Genomic DNA, 7,195 nt, shown 5'->3' on the forward strand with positions numbered 1-7,195 from the left:
TGCTGCACTTCATGAATGGTCCTGTAGTCTTCTGGGACCTGTGACATGTCCAAAAGACTACAGGAAGGGAGGGAGGGAGGGAGGGGGGGAGGACACCCTCCGATTGGACCAGAAGTGGGTTTGGGTACCAGTCAAATTTGGGTACCCACCCCCCAAAGGTGCCAATCCTTAATGGGGAGCAGGGGAGCAGTCCTTAAACCAGAACTTCCCGTTTTGGGTGGAGCTCCGCTTTAAGTCCATGGGTTGCATGACTTGATAAAGGAGGCCATGCCTCCAAAGCACATCTTCATAGCAACCATGCAGCGCATGCCTTCCCTCCTCTCCCTCGGGTTGTGTTAGAAATCATAGAAAAGTGATGACGGAGAAAAGACTGAGTGGTCTATCCAGCCTGCCATTTTTTTATCTTTTTTTTATGCTTTGTATTTTTTTTATTTATTTTTTTGTGTTTCAAGAGATCATTTATTGGCTTCTAATTTATTGATTCCCCCCCAGAGAATAAGACGGTGGGTGTTGAAATATTTTTATGTCATAGTATTTGCGCAGTGAATTTTCCAAAGCACCAAAACCTGGTTCAATGACCGTGGGATTACTGTGCTTATTTGGCCGCAAACTCGCCTGACCTGAACCCTATAGAGAATCTATGGGGCATTGCCAAGAGAAAGATGAGAGACATGAGACCGAACAATGCAGAAGAGCTGAAGGCCGCTATTGAAGCATCCTGGTCTTCCATAACACCTCAGCAGTGCCACAGGCTGATAGCTTCCATGACATGCTGCATTGAGGCAGTAATTGCTGCAAAAGGGGCCCAAACCAAGTACTGAGTTCATATGCATGCTTATACTTTTCAGAGGTCCGATATTGTTCTATGTACAATCCTTGTTATATTGATTGCATGTAATATAATAATTTTCTGAGATTGTGGATTTGGGGTTTTCATGAGCTGTAAGCCATAATCATCACAATGATGACAAATCACGGCTTGAACTATCTTGCTTTGCATGTAATGAGTCTATCTCATATATTAGTTTCACCTTTTAAGTTGCATTACTGAAATAAATGAACTTTTGCACGATATTCTAATTTTTTGAGTTTCACCTGTATATATATATATATAATTTAGTATTTTATATGCATTCCGTTTGAAAATTTGCTGCGCAAATACTATGACATAAAAATATTTCAACACCCACCGTCTTATTCTCTGGGGGGGGAATAAATAAATTAGAAGCCAATAAATAAAATATTAACCACTAACTCAAACCCTTACACCTAATCCTAACCCTGATGTAACCTTAACTCTAACCCCTTACCCTAACAAAATAAATAAATAAATAAATAATAATAATAATAATAAAAATGAATAATAATAATAATGATAATAATAATAATAAAAAGAAATGAAAGCTGATGGAAAAGTTAAAAAAAAAAGCTGAAAACCTAGCAACAAAGCTACTGGCTAATGAAGAAAAAAACAAAGCTCAAAAACACCAAAATAACGCTGTACGAAAATGTGCAAAATCACACAACACAAAAATTGTGCCCAAGAAATGCGAAAAACGCTCACGTGTGAATTTCCTGAGGCCTGAGCATGAATTTATTTTGTAAATGTTATAGGATCCAATTATTTTTGAGAGGAGTAGGACAGTTTAATAAAGCTCAGGATTTTATACACATACTGCACATTCGTATACACAGATAGAATTTTACATATACAGCAAGCAAATGTATATAGAACTTATCATTGTAAAACATGTAAGGTTAAATATAAAAGTCATAAACAAAACTTAACATGTCAGGAGAAAAAAAAAAAATATCTAGCAGAGGATGGTTTCGATCCATCGACCTCTGGGTTATGGGCCCAGCACGCTTCCGCTGCGCCACTCTGCTCTGTACTGTTTAGTGTCTTCTATGTCTGCTACATACTTAGGTCTTCTGTACATTTGTTTCATAGTGAAAAAATGAATGTGCTGGCAGATAAACATGCAGGTCTCTGTGGCGCAATCGGTTAGCGCGTTCGGCTGTTAACCGAAAGGTTGGTGGTTCGAGCCCACCCAGGGACGTGTGACTTTTTTTTTTTTTTATTTAATACACAACTGTCAAATAGCAACCATTTAAACCATGACAATGCTTTCCTGCAATGTAGACCCTTTATGAATTTTATGCTTGTCATCTGAAACTCATGTCAAATGTCATTTCTACAGTTTTCTGAAAAAAAAAAAAGGTAGCCATATCGCAAAGCTTTTATTCAAGCAGCATAAGGATAGGAAATATACATAAATAAATAGACATCATTGCTGATATAACTTTGTACAATTTAAAATGCCAAATAAAATGAATAGTAAGTTTTTAAATAAATTGAAAGAAAAAAAATGCCAAACACAAATAGTTACATTTCCAGCTCTAAAGGGAAAAACCAGTTCTCCTATTATTAAAAAGAAAAGAAGTCCAGCGCAGATCGCTCTTCAGGCTACATTCATATATAGTGCTTTGTGAAGGTGCACAAAATCACGCAACAATTTTGCATCACATGCATAGGTCTGCCCAATGTGCGACAAGCGCAGCGAAGTAGCACATACACCATCTTAACCCCTTCGCGCCAGTGCCTCCCGGCCCTTTAAGGGTTTAAGAAGCCGGGGGTTTACGGTCATGTGACCGCCGTGACATGCAGTCACGGTGGTCACATGATCTGGAAAAGTCCCGATCGAAAGAGGAGATCGGGACCTTTCCGTGAGCACCGGACATGTGTGCTGGGTGCACGCAGGGCACATGCTCTCAGCACATATGGTTATGTTAATTGAACGCAAATGTGCGGCCGCTCGGCGTCTAGGCCCATTTGTGTGCGGCCGGCGTGAAGAGGTTAAGCATCAAGCTTTGTTTGTGTTTTTAGATAACAAAAGTGTTTTTGCCGCATTTTGTCTGCCATTAGCAATGATTGGCTGCATAAGCACGACAGGCGTTTTTTGTGCCTTTCCTAAAACGCTCATGAAATCACACAATTGTATACATGTTTGCGAAACACTAAAATGTGAACGCAGCCTCAGGGGGGTACTGCACATATGAATGATTTGTAGGGCTGTTCAGACTCCATGCACATAGGGCGTTATGATAACGCTGGTAACGTTAGCTGTGTAAAGTCATGTTAAAAATGTGAGTTTTTTAGATTTTGTTTAGCCTTTTTGCATTATCGTTCAGTGGCGTTTTCCCGCGTTTGCATTTATTAGCGTTTTTAGGCTAAAAAGTCCAAAAATGCCAGTTTGGGGCATTTTACCGCGTTTTACCGCGTTTTGCCACATTAGAGCATTTTTACAGCTAAAAAACTCTAGAAACTCACTAGTCCTGGGTCTTTTTCCAGCCAAAAAACCTTGATTCCAGTCTATGTGTGCATGGACACATAGGATGACTGCCGCTGTAAAAACATCCCGTGTGCGTGGGGACACATTGTTAATGGCACCCCAAAAGGCAGCAAGTGGAAAAACTCTCAACAAAAGCGCCAAACTGCACAAAACTCAACACTCAAAAAGCTACATGAGCTACTTTGGCGCATTTGTCATGCATTGGGCAGCCCATTGAAATTAATGAGTTGCCCTCTGTGTGCAGCACAAAAAAGTGCATAATGAGCCATAATGCAATACTTTCACACAAGTAGCATGGAGCAGGGGCGGACTGACCATTCGAGCACTCAGGCACCGCCCGAGGGCCCGAGGTCAGTAGGGGGGCCCCATGAAATGCCCCTGGTACCTTTTATAGGCTTTTTCGGGTGTACTTTGAGTGCGGGCAAGGACACAGGGGCCCATGATCTCCTATTGCCTGGGGGCCCCATGAGTTGTCAGTCCGCCCCTGGCATGGAGATATGTAATCTACATAAATAAATATACATCATTGCTAATATAACTTTGTATCATTTCATATACAAAATTAGTCCTGATTCGCATCTGGTCACGACTTTAACTCCTTGGCGCCGGTGCCTCCTAGCCAGGGGCGGACTGACCATTTGGAAACTCGGGCACTGCCCGAGGGCCCGGGGTCAGTAGGGGGCCCCATGAGATGCCCCTGGTACCTTTTTCATAGGCTTTTTTGAGTTTGGGCAAGAACACAGGGGCCCCATGATTCCCTATTGCCCGGGGGCCCATGAGTTGTCAGTCTGCCCCTGCTCCCAGCCCTTTAATGGTTCCAGAAGCCAGGAGGTGGGGCAGGGTTTAGGGTCACGTGACCGCTGTGACACGCCGTCACATGATCGGGAAAGGTCCCGTTCGAAAGAGGAGTTCAGGACCTTTCCGTGAGTACTGGACATGTGTGCTGGGAGCACGCAGGGCGCGCGCTCTCAGCACATATGTTCTTTGTTAATAGAACACAAATGTGCAACCGCTCGGCGTGTATGTAATTTTTATTTTCCCCTTGAATCCTTCCTACGAACTGGAAGTCCAATCCTAGATATTATATCTATGTCTTGCAGTTGCAACAAATGTATCCATTTGTATCCAAATAAAAACATAATGTTATACAAATGTTGCAACTGCAAGACTTTTTCATATAAAAATATAATAGTTAGGACTGGACTTCCAGTTCGTAGAAAAGATTCAGGGGGAAAATAAAAATGATATATATATAGATTGTAAGCTCGAAAGAGCAGGGCCCTCGAACCCTTCGTGTATTGTTTTTTACTGTATTGTCTCATGTACTTGTCCCCCACTATAATGTACAGCACTGAGCAAACCTTCTGGCTCTATATAAATACTGTATAATAATAAATATATATATATACAGTATATATATATATATATATATATATATATATGGGATTCAGTAAAAAGAATTCTGGCAACCTTGCAGGTCACGGCTTATGCGCGGATTTTTTTATCGGTAAAACGATCAGCCCATCATTGCCGGGAAAATTGGCTGATCGTCCAAATCGGCCGCAAATTTTCCAACATGACCGATAAAAAAACTGTGCAGAAAAACACTGAAAAACAGCCGACCAGTTAACCCACTAACAGTGTGAAAATTGGCCGGTTTTCGACCCGTCTATGGCCAGCATTAGGGTAAGTTCAGGGGCTGTTAAAAAAAACACTGAACAGCTCCTGAATGTGAGTTTATCAGCTGCAGTGTACATGAGCCCTTAAGGACAAAGCCAGTTCCCATTTATGCAGGCCATAGATGGGGAGAAAAACGGCCGATTTTTCTTTTAAAAAACGAAAAATCGGTCGTTCAAGCGGCCGACGTTACCAGCAATGGTAAAAAAAATCGGCCGATTTTCATCCTGTCTACAGCCGGCAAAAAGTGTCCCTGCAGAGAGCTCCGCTATTTCTTTGACAGTTCTTTGACAGTTCCTTGACATTTACAGCGGTTGCAACAATGTATCTATTTGTTTCCATTTAGGATACAGATGTCTTTATTCGGAAACAAATAGATACAATGTTACAACCGCTATAAATGTCAAGGAACTGTCAAAGAACTGTCAAAGAAATAGCGGAGCTCTCTGCAGGGACACTTTTTGCCGGACTGGAATTCCTCTTATTTTTCATCCTTCTGCTTCTTCTTCTTCTTCTTCTTCATCATCATCCTCTTCTTCTTCATCATCATCATCATCCTCTTCTTCTTCATCATCATCCTCTTCTTCTTCTTCTTCATCATCCTCTTCTTCATCATCATCCTCCTCTTCTTCTTCTTCTTCATCATCATCCTCTTCTTCTTCTTCATCATCATCATCCTCTTCTTCTTCATCATCATCATCATCATCCTCTTCTTCTTCTTCATCATCATCATCATCCTCTTCTTCTTCTTCATCCTCATCTTCTACTTCATCATCATCATCATCTTCTACTTCTTCATCATCATCATCTTCTTCTTCATCATCATCCTCTTCTTCTCCATCATCATCATCCTCTTCTTCATCATCATCTTCATCATCATCATCCTCTTCTTCTTCATCATCATCCTCTTCTTCTTCATCATCATCCTCTTCTTCTTCATCATCATCTTCTTCTTCTTCATCATCCTCATCTTCTTCTTCTTCATCATCATCCTCATCTTCTTCTTCTTCTTCATCCTCATCTTCTTCTTCTTCCTCTTCCTCTTCCTCTTTTTCGTCTTTTTGTCTTCCTCTTGCAGGTCACTGCTCATGCGCAGATTTTTTATCGGTAAAAAATCGGCCGATTTGCCCATCATTGCCGCAAAAATCGGCCGATCGGCAAAATCGGCCGATTTTTTTCCAACTTTACCGATAAAAAAAATCTGCCAAAATACCGAAAAACGGCCGAATAGCCCACTAACGATCCGAAAATCGGCCGATTTCCGACCCATCTATGGCCTGCATTAGCTTTTCATATACATATCTATATGTAATTAATTAAAAAAACCGATAAAATTCCTTCCCTGACCGGGAATCGAACCCGGGCCGCGGCGGTGAGAGCGCCGAATCCTAACCACTAGACCACCAGGGAGGCTGCTAGCATTGTTCCTCTGTACTATACAGAACACTGTCATAGATTCATTTCAGATCATTACTGAAATGCATAGTTGAGAGACATAAGATTGATATTGTATTGTTCCATTTATGCAGTGTATTTAATCCACACTGCACTATACCATAATGTCGGAATTTCATTTGTACTCCAAATTATTTGCATGTGTTTCTCTATTAAACAAACTTGACCAATATCCATAGATCTTCTCCCAATGTTCTATCATGCATCACATATTATACATCATAACAATACATCTTCAGCCAGAATTGTATTCTGTAGTTAAGAAAACATATGCATACCAACAGTAGCAAACTTTTTTTGTTTTAGAGAAAAAACAAAACTATAAAAGAACTCGCCCAACGTGGGGCTCGAACCCACGACCCTGAGATTAAGAGTCTCATGCTCTACCGACTGAGCTAGCCGGGCTTCTGAAAAGTGTTTATAGAAATCTGTAGAAGGACACAAGGTAGACATGTGAGAATTGGGTGAAATATCAGAATTGGGTATAAAACATAAAAACAAGAAGGGCGCAAGCGTCTACCACATAATCTTTAATCAATTTACTGAAAATAAAAGACAAAGCTTTTACTCACAAACCAAATACGTAATTGGCATGTGGTTGCCTAAACGCAGGATGTGGACCACTCTAAAAAAGCTAAAACAAAAAAGCTGAAAACCTAGCAACAAAGCTACTGGCTAATTTAAAAAAAAGTTCAAGAACACACAAATAA

General features: G+C 40.8%; 3 non-coding genes across 3 annotated transcripts; 1 reads left to right on the forward strand and 2 right to left on the reverse strand.

Annotated features, from left to right (window-relative positions):
• The first annotated feature begins 1,986 nt into the window (after positions 1–1,986).
• Positions 1,987–2,060, forward strand: TRNAN-GUU (transfer RNA asparagine (anticodon GUU)). Its single transcript has one exon. It is a non-coding gene; the product is annotated as a tRNA-Asn (tRNA).
• A 4,308-nt stretch (positions 2,061–6,368) lies between these two features.
• TRNAE-CUC (transfer RNA glutamic acid (anticodon CUC)) lies at positions 6,369–6,440 on the reverse strand. The gene has a single exon. It is a non-coding gene; the product is annotated as a tRNA-Glu (tRNA).
• Positions 6,441–6,817: 377 nt separating this feature from the next.
• Positions 6,818–6,890, reverse strand: TRNAK-CUU (transfer RNA lysine (anticodon CUU)). Its single transcript has one exon. It is a non-coding gene; the product is annotated as a tRNA-Lys (tRNA).
• Between the last annotated feature and the right edge of the window lie 305 nt (positions 6,891–7,195).

This window comes from Staurois parvus, unplaced genomic scaffold (genome assembly GCF_062004578.1).
Source record: "Staurois parvus isolate SC_StPar_1 unplaced genomic scaffold, SC_StPar_1.0 ptg000662l, whole genome shotgun sequence".
Lineage (NCBI taxonomy): Eukaryota > Metazoa > Chordata > Amphibia > Anura > Ranidae > Staurois > Staurois parvus.